Source organism: Hoplias malabaricus, chromosome 9, assembly GCF_029633855.1.
Source record: "Hoplias malabaricus isolate fHopMal1 chromosome 9, fHopMal1.hap1, whole genome shotgun sequence".
In the NCBI taxonomy this organism is placed as follows: Eukaryota; Metazoa; Chordata; class Actinopteri; order Characiformes; family Erythrinidae; genus Hoplias; species Hoplias malabaricus.
The window spans coordinates 44532767-44545594 of record NC_089808.1 but is presented as its reverse complement, the minus strand read 5'-3'; the positions used below and the strand labels follow the sequence as shown (position 1 = coordinate 44545594).

The 12828-nt window shown below is 46.8% G+C and overlaps 1 pseudogene; it reads right to left on the bottom strand.

Moving 5' to 3' along the window:
• The window catches only part of LOC136706705 (hemicentin-1-like), a 34507-nt pseudogene that overhangs the window by 11852 nt on the left and 9827 nt on the right, over positions 1–12828 (bottom strand).

Genomic DNA, 12828 nt, shown 5'->3' with positions numbered 1-12828 from the left:
CTCCCTGTGTCTGCGTGGGTTTCCTCCGGGTGACTGTCTGTGAGGAGTGTGGTGTGTTCTCTCTGTGTCTGCGTGGGTTTCCTCCGGGTGACTGTCTGTGAGGAGTGTGGTGTGTTCTCTCTGTGTCTGCATGGGTTTCCTCCGGGTGACTGTCTGTGAGGAGTGTGGTGAGTTCTCCCTGTGTCTGCATGGGTTTCCTCCGGGTGACTGTCTCTGAGGAGTGTGGTGTGTTCTCTGTGTCTGCGTGGGTTTCCTCCGGGTGCTCCGATTTCCTCCCACAGTCCAAAAACACACGTTGGTAGGTGGATTGGTGACTCAAAAGTGTCCGTAGGTGTGAGTGTGTGAGTGAATGTGCATCTGTGTGTCTGTGTTGCCCTGTGAAGGACTGGCGCCCCCTCTAGGGTGTATTCCCGCCTAGCACCCAATGATTCTAGGTAGGCTCTGGACCCACCGCGACCCTGATCTGGATAAGGGTTACAGACAATGAATGAATGAATGTTTATATGTTCCTATTTCACACGTTTATATATTTACAGTTAAAATAGCAGTAAATTACATTCACTATTCCATAGTAAGGGTCCAGATCCAGTTACCTGTCAAAGTGAGAGCTGTTTATCTGTTTACTCAGTGTTATTTTGGTAAATAAAGCAGGACTTACCCAGGACTGCCTCCTCTCTCATAACTGGCAGGACATGGAGTGTCCAAACACCGATAGCTCCCCCGTGTGTTAAAGCACATCTGGCTTGGTCCACAGCGCACCTTCTGCTCAGTACATTCATCAACATCTGGAAGAAGAATTTTGACTAATTCTTTTAAGCTGAAAAGTTTTGACTTCATCTCATTTTCAAAACCAGAGATTTTAATGAAACTAATTAAATAAATCTATACAATATCAATGTGATTACTTCATATGATGATGTATTTAATGTCTGCACCAATACTCTGTTATTAATGCAGATATTAGGGGTCTCACCTTGGCAGTTTCGACCGTTTGGTAAAATCCGAAATCCCGTTGGACAGAAACACTGGAAACTTCCATCTGTGTTTCTGCACTGATGCTGACACGGCTTTCTGACCACACACTCGTCAACATCTGTCCAGAGTAAAAAGAGGAAACTCTGGCAGGGGTTTTATGTGGTTGCAATAACTACAGAGAAGGACTGGATGATAGCACATACTGAATAGCACATCTGGAAAGTGTATTGCATTTTAGAACAGCACAGCTGACTCACACTCACCTACACATATGTGGTTTTTAAGGATGAATCCTGGGGCACAGCTGTGCATTGTTTGCTGAATTGGACCCTGGCTTTCAGACTGTGTCCTGGTCAAGAACGGCCAGTTCTGAGTGGAAAGGAGTTGTGGACGCAGTCTGGTCCAGGGCCGTGTTCTGTTTGTCGAGATTCTCCCTCTGTCCAAACTGGCACAGGAACATCCGTCTCCAAGCAGCACCGAACCGACTGGACACACGCAGCGGAAACTTCCCGGGACGTTTCGACACAGATGCGCACACGGACTTGGAATCTGAATACATTCATCAATATCTGACCAGCACAGACAAACGTTAGGCCCTCACACACACACACACACACACACTGATATCTACAGAACATTACTGTATTCATGTGTTATCAAAATTCATCAAAGCTGTAAATAAAATGCAAAATTCAATTCACTTCAGACATTCCACATTTTTTATTAAATCAATTAATCATAAATAAATAAATAGATAATTCATTACAATAAATGAATGTAAATATATTTTCTTGTGTCTGTTTTTTGTGTCATTCCTGAACAGAAATAATCTTGAAAATGAAATCGGATTCCAGAAATGTGAACAGGACAAACATTTATCGGCGGTCATTGATTTTATTATCTCACCTGCACATGGTCGTCCCACCCCCTGAGACCGGAAGCCTCTCGGACACACACACACAAAACCCCCGTGTGTGTTCTGACAAATCTGTGTGTATCGGCATGAGTGACTTCCATCCTCACACTCGTCTATATCTACAACACGCATGATTTAATAATCAGTAATTAATGATAATCATTCATTCATTATCTGTAATCCTTATCCAATTCAGGGTCGCGGTGGTTCCAGAGCCTACCTGGAATCATTGGCGGGGAATACACCCTACAGGGGGCGCCTGTCCTTCACAGGGCAACACAGACACACACACACACTCACACCTACGAACACTTTTGAGTCGCCAATCCACCTACCAACGTGTGTTTTTGGACTGTAGGAGGAAACCGGAGCACCCGGAGGAAACCCATGCAGACACAGGGAGAACACACCACACTCCTCACAGACAGTCACCTGGAGGAAACCCACGCAGACACAGGGAGAACACACCACACTCCTCACAGACAGTCACCCGGAGGAAACCCACACAGACACAGAGAGAACACACCACACTCCTCACAGTCACCCGGAGGAAACCCACGCAGACACAGGGAGAACTCACCACACTCCTCACAGACAGTCACCCGGAGGAAACCCACACAGACACAGAGAGAACACACCACACTCCTCACAGTCACCCGGAGGAAACCCACGCAGACACAGGGAGAACTCACCACACTCCTCACAGACAGTCACCTGGAGGAAACCCACGCAGACACAGAGAGAACACACCACACTCCTCACAGACAGTCACCCGGAGGAAACCCACACAGACACAGAGAGAACACACCACACTCCTCACAGACAGTCACCCGGAGGAAACCCACGCAGACACAGGGAGAACACACCACACTCCTCACAGACAGTCACCCGGAGGAAACCCACGCAGACACAGGGAGAACACACCACACTCCTCACAGACAGTCACCTGGAGGAAACCCACGCAGACACAGAGAGAACACACCACACTCCTCACAGACAGTCACCCGGAGGAAACCCACACAGACACAGAGAGAACACACCACACTCCTCACAGACAGTCACCCGGAGGAAACCCACGCAGACACAGGGAGAACACACCACACTCCTCACAGACAGTCACCCGGAGGAAACCCACACAGACACAGAGAGAACACACCACACTCCTCACAGTCACCCGGAGGAAACCCACGCAGACACAGGGAGAACACACCACACTCCTCACAGACAGTCACCTGGAGGAAACCCACGCAGACACAGAGAGAACACACCACACTCCTCACAGTCACCCGGAGGAAACCCACGCAGACACAGGGAGAACACACCACACTCCTCACAGACAGTCACCTGGAGGAAACCCACGCAGACACAGAGAGAACACACCACACTCCTCACAGACAGTCACCCGGAGGAAACCCACACAGACACAGAGAGAACACACCACACTCCTCACAGACAGTCACCCGGAGGAAACCCACGCAGACACAGGGAGAACACACCACACTCCTCACAGACAGTCACCCGGAGGAAACCCACACAGACACAGAGAGAACACACCACACTCCTCACAGTCACCCGGAGGAAACCCACGCAGACACAGGGAGAACACACCACACTCCTCACAGACAGTCACCTGGAGGAAACCCACGCAGACACAGAGAACACACCACACTCCTCACAGACAGTCACCTGGAGGAAACCCACGCAGACACAGAGAGAACACACCACACTCCTCACAGACAGTCACCCGGAGGAAACCCACACAGACAGAGAGAGAACACACCACACTCCTCACAGACAGTCACCCGGAGCGGGAATCGAACCCACAACCTCCAGGCCCCTGGAGCTGTGTGACTGCGACACTACCTGCTGTGCCACCGTGCCGCCCTAATGTTAATCAGTAATAATTAATATTGATGATGACTGACCTGAGCACACGCCGCTCTCTGATTGGATGGTTCCAGATGGACAGATTTCAAAACACTGATATCCACCATCTGTGTTTCTACAATCCTGATTACCTGCACACACACTCTGTAAACACTCATTTATATCTGCCCACACACACACACACACGCACACACACAAGTGCATAATTTCAATAAAATATGTCTATATAATAAATCAGTTGATAATGATAATAATAACAATGATAAGAATAATACAAAAGTTACTAATAAAAACAACGACAAAAACAACAACTATTATAATATAGAAAAGTTTCTTAAAACCCATTTCTGGGTCCAGGTTTTTTAATAATGTCCAGAGAGAAACTGACCAATGCAGCGATGTCCGTGTGGTTTAAATCCACTTCGACACACACAGCGAAATGATCCGAGTGTGTTCACACACTGGTGTTGACACGGAGAAACTGAGGACTCTACACACTCGTCCACATCTGGTCATAAAAACAATATTATTACAGTTTTTCTGAGCTGTGACCCATCCTCAGAGCAAAAGTATCAAGGGATAAATAACATTTAACCAATTAATCACTTGTTTAAAAAATAATAAAAAAAAACTATTCACCTTTAGCACACATCTCATATCTGACGCTAAATAAATTCTCACTCAGAGATTCTCACCCCTGCTGCACTGTGAGGCCAAACACAGGTAACAAAGGGTTAACACAACTGTTGTCCCTTTTAACACACAGCAGGTGAAACCCCTACACTCCTGGGTCCTTTCAGTAAGTGGCAGGACATGTGCATTGTATAAAGGAGATTCAAAATCCACAAGTTCTGATCATCAGAATATTCAGGAAACACTTCAGTGCTTTAATTATTGAACAGAACACTACTTTATTCTACATTAACTCACCTCATCTCATCTCATCTCATCATCTTTTCCGCTTGTCGCAGTGGCTGCGGGGCGAGCAAAGAAGCCCAGACGTCTCTGTCCCGCACAACATCCACCAATCCCTCCTGGGGGATCCCCAGGCTTTCCCAGGCCAGCCGGGAGATATAATCCCTCCAGCGTGTCCTGGGTCTACCCCGGGGCCTCCTTCCAGTTGGACGTGCCTGGTATACCTCCAAACCACATCAACTGACTCCTCTCAACACGAAGGAGCAGCGACTCTACTCCGAGCTCCTCCCTAGTCACTGAGCTCCTCGCCCGATCACGGAGAGTACGCCCAGCAACACGTTGGAGAAAGCTCATTTCGGCCACTTCTATCCGCGATCTCATTCTTTTGGTCATTGCCCAGAGCTCATGACCATAGGTTAGAGTGGGGACGTAGACTGACCGGTAAATTGAGAGGTCGATACAGTGACAGTGCGGGACAGTAAGTACTGGAGATGCTGTAAGTCTTGCAGCTTTCCCTACCTTTGGATCCAACTCACCACCAGATGGTGATCAGTTGACAGCTCAGCCCCTCTCTTTGCCCGAGTGTCCAAAACATGGCCTCAGGTCAGAAGACACGCCCACAAAGTCTCTGACCTTTGACCCAGAGTGCTCTGGTACCAAGTACACTTATGAGCAATCTTATGGTGTCTGTTATGGACAAAGCATGACCACTCAGGTTCAGATCAGGAAGTCGTTCCTTCTAATCACTCCTCTCCAGGATTCCCAGTCAATGCCAGTGTGAGCATTGAAGTCCCCCAGCAAAACAATTGAGTCAGTGCATGGAATCCTCTCTAGAACTCCCCTCACTGCCTCCAAGAATGCTGAATACTCTGAGCTGCTGTTCGGGGCATGCACACCCAAAACAGTCCAAGTTTTCCTCTCTGCAAGCCGGAGCCGCATTGAGGCGGCCCTCTCGTTTACTGAGACAAACTCCAGCTGTACAGGCGCCAGCCGGGGACTTGTGAGTATCCCCACATCCGCCCGGCACCTCTCACCTTGTGCAACTCCTGAGTAGGAGAGAGACCACCCCTATCGAGGAGTTTGGTTCCAGAGCCTACACTGTGTGTGGAGATGAGCAAAACTATATCTAGCTGGTATCTCTCAACCTCACACACCATCTCTGGCTCTTTCCCCTCCCCAGTGAAGTTACGTTCACATGCCAAGAACAAGTTTCCGCTGACAAGTGCCATGATGCCAGGGGCCTATTAACCTCACTCTGTGCCCGATTGGCATTGCACCGCACCCCTAGTCTGGATCTTGCGGGTGGTGAGCCCACATGATCCTCCCACGTTGCCATTTCAAGCTGAGCCCAGTTGGGTTACGTGGGCTGCCCGGCCACCAGGCGCTCGCCGTCGGACTCTACCCCCAGGCCTGGTTCCAAGGGTAGGTCCTGGTAACCCTCTCCCGGGCAGGGTACACTGAGTCTTAATGTTTGTACTCATAGGGATGCTTCTTGGATCATGTTTGTCTGGATCCTCACTCCAGACCTTTTCACCATGGGAGACCCTACTGGGAGCTAACAGCTCCCAACGTCATAGCCCTGGAGGTCATGAGACCACACAAGCCCTTCCACCACGACAAGGCCCTGGTCCAGGAAGGGCTATGTTAATCCATTTCATCTCCAGGACTTTTATTGTGTTCTTTTATTCTCCACAGTTGTATAATGAAAGATTACAGAGATCCCCCTCTCCTTTTGGAGAAGAGAATGTAATGAACCTTTAGGGAACACAACTGGACTCTAACACCACTGTCTGTACCTTTAAAGATACACTACACTGTTTGTAGCTTTAAAGATACACTACACAGTTTGTAGCTTTAGTGACAGTGATGTACCCACACTACACCTTTTTGAGAGTTCATTCTTATGAAGAACGAATGACTGTGTATTGTAAATGCAATTAAATATATTACAGTTCATATATTTCTGTTTTTATGCTGGTTTGTAGGATACATTTAAATACTTCAAAACCCTAGTTTTCATAAATAAAAAAGGCAACATTCATGAATATTGATTTTCTACCTTCTGCATCGAGAAAGCAGTGTTTTCTGTTTGATTTTGTAGTGTTTAGTGAAAGTGTAAAACTTGAATAAGATTGTAACAACATCATCGACAACAACAACAGTAACATGGTGGAATAAGTAATGACTGACCTTCACAACTGTCTCCCTTTGAACTGGGTTTGAATCCTGTGCCACACTGCGCCTCACAGCGATACCGACCCACAGTGTTTACACAGCGCTGCATCCAGTGACACGAGTGTGACCCCTGCACACACTCATCTATATCTGAAACAACACACACAAATAAAGTCCTTAAAAAGCCCATTGCTCAAGTTTGTGAATGTATCATTTTCCAAAACTCCCCTTGAAGAAAGACTGAAACATCAGCTGAAACATCACTCTGCACTTTAAGTACGTTAGCATCAGTGGCGGATGCTGGTCTTTCAAGGAGGGGAAGCTCAATTTCGGCCTACATCATAAAATGTGTCGGTTTATTTATACGTAAATTCTACCCTCTGTTCCTTTTCAAGAAAATGATCTGTGACCCTGTCGTACCAACAAGGCGTCTTTTCCAGGGACTTGACTAGTGTCCTCTCAGTGGCCAGCAGAGCTAGGCTTAAACGGCCTTGGTCCATGTGAAGTGTGTCCGTCTGTGCTCCCACGGATCTTTACACCAAAGGATCGCTGATTCGCTCATTTCGCTGTCAATCAAAAAGGGATTCAGCCTCAGACAGATCATCCAATCATCATGCAGAAGCTGAGCGTCCGGGCCAGCCGAGGCCAGCCCACTGCCCCCCAGAGACGCTGAGCGTCCGATGGGCGGGACAAAGCCCAGCATTTATCCAATCACTCGTCTCGTTTTGCTGCACTTCGCTGCTTCGCTATTGAACTCTGTGGACACTCAGCATGATTGAGAGGAAAGCCGCGTCTTTACCAGTGATAAGAAGCTGATTCTGAACAAAAGTTGAGAGCGTTGTAGTGCATATTTATTCAATGACACGTACACACAACAGAATATATTTGATCACTTATTTTTTGACATTTTAGGGGAAGCTGAGTTTCCCTTACAGTCTTAGAGCAATCACCGCTGGTTAGCATGTTACCAGGGTTTGCCCTCTGAAGGTGAAGTGTGTGACATGCTTGAGGTAAAGTGTGTGATGTAATTAATGGTGATTTGTTGGATAGTTTGGTCAGTTTTAGGAGTTTAAGTGTTTGTGTTTGAACGTGAGATTTGTTTGACATGTTTAATGGGTATGTTGTCAACTACTTTGATCATGAGCGTGCACACCCGTGTGCTTGAGGTTGTGTTTAATGTGTTTTCAGTGATCAGACCTTGACAGCTGTTGGAGTTGACAGAGATGCTAAAGCCAGATGGGCAGCTGCAGGTGAAACCCCCGATGACGTTTGAGCAAGAGTGAGAACAAACAGAGTCTAAAGCACATTCATCCTCATCTAAAACAAAAACAAATCATCGTCAATACCATCATAACACTGAGAATTGAATCAGTGTGATTGGATCAGTGTTCACTGCGATTGAATCAGTGTGACTGAATCAGTGTCCACTACAACTGAATCAGTGTTATTGAATCAGTGTCCACTACAATTGAATCAGTATGACTGAATCAGTGTCCACTAAAATTGAATCAGTGTGATTGAATCAATGTTCACTGCGATTGAATCAGTGTGACTGAATCAGTGTCCACTGCGACTGAATCAGTGTGACTGAATCAGAGTTCACTAAAATTGAATCAGTGTGATAGAATCAGTGTTCACTGCGATACTGCGATTGAATCAGTGTGACTGAATCAGTGTTCACTAAAATTGAATCAGTGTGATAGAATCAGTGTTCACTGCGATTAAATCAGTGTGACTAAATCAGTGTCCACTAAAATTGAATCAGTGTGATTGAATCAGTGTCCACTACGATTGAATCAGTGTGATAGAATCAGTGTTCACTGCGATTGAATCAGTGTGACTGAATCAGTGTTCACTGCGATTGAATCAGTGTGACTGAATCAGTGTCCACTACAACTGAATCAGTGTGATTGAATCGGTGTCCACTAAAAATGAATCGGTGTGACTGAATCAGTGTCCACTACAACTGAATCAGTATGATTGAATCAGTGTCCACTGCGATTGAATCAGTGTGACTGAATCAGTGTCCACTGCGATTGAATCAGTGTGACTGAATCTATGTGACTGAATCAGTGTCCATTGGGATTGAATCAGTGTCCACTGTGAATCAGTGATGTACCTGCGCAGTACGATGCCTCATCCAGGACAAAGCCTTTGGGGCAGGTTTCTCCACCTCCTTCTGGAACAGAGAAGTGTCCAGATGTTTACAGAGAGCCTCTAAACACAAACATCTAAAATATTTTGTCAACAGTAAACTGTGACCTGGAGCGAGGAGCTGGACTTTTATCTGGAACTGGACGCTAAGGGTGAAGGAGCTATAAACCGAGTTGATATCACTGACTCGTAGGAGCTGCAACAGTGACCCCTGGCGTTCAGGACCACTCTCGTACATCAGAGAGTGATTACAGCGCACTGTCAGGGGAACAGTGTCCAGCAGGTGGCGCTGAGATGACCAGGAATAAATCTGACCAGGTCCCATCTGGACATATGACTCGTCAAAATCCTAGAAGTTTAGAGACAGGACATACTTCCCATCAGCTTCAGATCTTGCTACATTCCAACACGGCACTGACCGCAGCTTTACCTGTAAATGGAGCTCCGACCCGGACAGAGACGCAGGAATAAAACCATTAATGACCAGGTCCACCACCAGAACACCCTCCGCATCTACACCCCTCACCACATGGGTCAGCTTCAAGATCTCTCCTACACACACACACCAATAGTTCTGTAGTACATTTACTGTGATTTACTGTATTTGTTTGATCAGATACTAAGTCCAGTTTGAGACTGAAACCTGTGTCAAACTCCAGCTGAGACTCAAGTCTGAAAACACCTCCAGAGACAGAGAAACCGTTCTGCGTGTGCTCCGTCTGGAATGCGGTGTTCCAGTAAATTGGTGCAAACATAGAGACAAGAACTCGCATCAAGGGACCTGCGCATCAAAACATTCAGCTTTAAAATGACATCAACAGCAGCAGCGTAACGCGGTCTGAGCAGTGACTGACCGACACTCAGCGGGACGTTCTGAACATGAGCCTTTAACAGGCTGCGGCGCTGATCCGCTTCCTCGGTGACATTCACCTCCAGAAATGCAACTCCAAACTCTCTATCATTAACCACTCCAATCACACTCCCACGGGCTGTGCGAGGAGTCTCTCCTACAGAGAGAGAGGGAGAGAGAGAGAGAGAGAGAGAGAGAGAGAGAGAGAGAGATGGAGAGGGAGAGAGAAATGGAGAGGGAAAGATAGGGAGAGAGGGGGAGAGAGAGGGAGAGAGAGAGATATGGAGAGGGAAAGATAGGGAGAGAGGGGAGAGGGAGAGAGAGAGATGGAAAGGTAGAGAGAGAGCGAGAGAGAGAGATGGAGAGGGAAAGATAGGGAGAGACAGGGAGGGAGAGAGAGAGAGAGAGAGAGAGAGAGAGAGATGGAGAGGGAAAGATAGGGAGAGACGGAGAGAGAGAGAGAGAGAGAGACAGAGAGAGAGGGGGAGAGAGATGAGTCTCTAATAAGACAATTCATCATTGATTTCAAAGAGTGAAAAAATAATAACCTGAACACAATGGTGTCTGACATTCCCTGACGTCTACATCCGGTCCCTCACAAACTGGGCCTCCATTGGCTGGTGCCGGATTGTTGCAAAATCTAATTCTCTCCTGGAAACCCCGCCCACAGGTCACACTGCACGGCTCCCACTTTTCCCAGTGTGAGAACCCACCTGGAACTGCAGAACCCAAAACAGTGAGATCTGATCAACAGGAACCCTCCACCGAATGTAAACAGAAAACTAAAGAGTAACTGAACCTTGAACTCTTAGAGAAACCGTTCGCTCCACGACTCCAGCTTCACCTTCAGCCACACAGCGGTAAACTCCTGAGTCCCCGCTCTGATACACAAACACATATAATCAAATCAATCTGCAAATTCCAAACAGTCTAGTCCAGGTGTTCTAATCTCTAACCAGGTGTTCTGACTGTGTTCTTTGACTCTAAGTTTAGCAAGAATCCCAGCGTTCCCAAAGTGAGGAATTCAGGTGAGGTCTGCAGTGGGCTGCAATCAATTTCACTTCCAAACTCACCCCTGAAAGCTTTAATGTACTTACTTATTTATAAAGTAAACACTGGAGAGAATCTGTTCTCGGGCCATATCCGTGCAGCAGACGATGTAGACACTGTCCAGGTAAAACGTCAGTTTCTCCGTTACTCACCGTTACACTGTGGATGACCAGAGAGCCGTTGTGAAGAGGGTGGTGTTTCTTGGAGCCCACCAGGGGGTGCTCATCTCTGTGCCACTGCAGAACTGGAGATGGATTTCCTTTAATTGGACAATCCAACATTACTGTTCCACCAGCCGACACGGTCAGAGACACATGGGCTTCACCTCTCAGCACGGGGGGCTCTGTAGAAGGGATCCGGTTAAAACTCGCTATACTCTCGGGACAAGGTTCAGGCTCAGTCTCTCATTTCAGGTTCTGCCGACAGCTGATTGGCTGGTTGATTATGATGTTATGATAGAGTGTTAAAGCTGTACCTGTGATTCGGATGATAGAAAGAGCCTTAATGGTTCCCACAGCATTCTCCGCAGAACACATATAAGAACCAGCATTGCTCAGCGAGACGTTCTTGATCAGCAGAGCACTCCGACCAGACTCATCCACCACCGCACCTTCAGCAAAAACAACACCCTTATTCCCTCAGTCGACTGCACACACGAAACACAGCTGTGTATATTTTATTCTACATTCTTCCAAAAAAAAAACTGGGACATTGTATAAAATGTAAATAGAAACAGAATGCAATAATGTGCTCATCATTAAACATATTTAATTTATAACGGTACATAGACCATATTTCATACGCTTAAATTAAGTTTTTTTAAAAAGTTTAATTTAATGCAATTTGAATTTGATGCAACAACATGCTCCAGGAGCGTTTGGGAACTGAGGAGACCGGACGCTCTAGTTCTGAAACTCATTCTCGCTTGTTACAGGACTTCACCTGCTCCACAGTTCGAGGTTCCATTACAGTGTCTGTGTTTCATAAAGCCCTATTGATTTCCACTACAGAAGGCAGTGCCATCTAAGGGCTTGAAGACCACAGTCAGGTAATTCCAGTTTTGGGCCTTGTCTCTTTCATATAGAAATGCCTCTGAATTTTCGGAATCTTTGCCTGATATTATGGGCTGTAGATGCTGTAATCCCCAGGTTCTTAACTATTTAAAGTTGAGAAACATAATTGTAATCCTGAATCTACCCCTTCTCTGAATCTAATCCTCTAACTGTTTATGTCTGGATACAGAATCTAACCCTAACCCTCTACCTGTGTATGGCTGGCTGTTGATGAACCATGTGACTGAGGGGGACGGAGTTCCTTGGGCATGGCAGGACAGAGATAGGTTCTGTCCAGTTCTCAGGGTCATGTCTCTGGGGATCTCTTTGAACACAGGTTGCGTGTTGACAGTCAGCCGTACGCTGTGCTGAGCTGAGCCAGCGTTGTTGGAGGCTACACACGTGAAAACACCCGTATCTCCAGCCTACAGCAGAGATTTTCAGACAAACATTTTAGCAACAGACTGACCCTAACCTTTCACCTCCAGTTTAACACAACCTCACCGTGACCTTTACTGACCTCTGCCCTTTCAATAATCAGTTCTCCTGACCTCAGCACTGTGAATTTTCCCAGTGAACTGGGCACAGCCCTTCCATCTTTCTCCCAGTGAATGCCTGGCTCCGGAAAACCCTGAGCAGCACATGGCAACAGAGCCTGGAATCCCTGAACAACTGAGACCTCTGACTGACCACCAGGAATGACCGGCAGAGCTGAAACAAAAAAAATATATTACAGCGTAACACATCATGGGACTGAGGGAGAGAGAGAGAGAGTGATACAGACAGAGAGAGAGAGAGAGTGATACAAACTGAGTGAGAGAGAGAGAGAGATACAGAGAGAGAGAGAGAGAGAT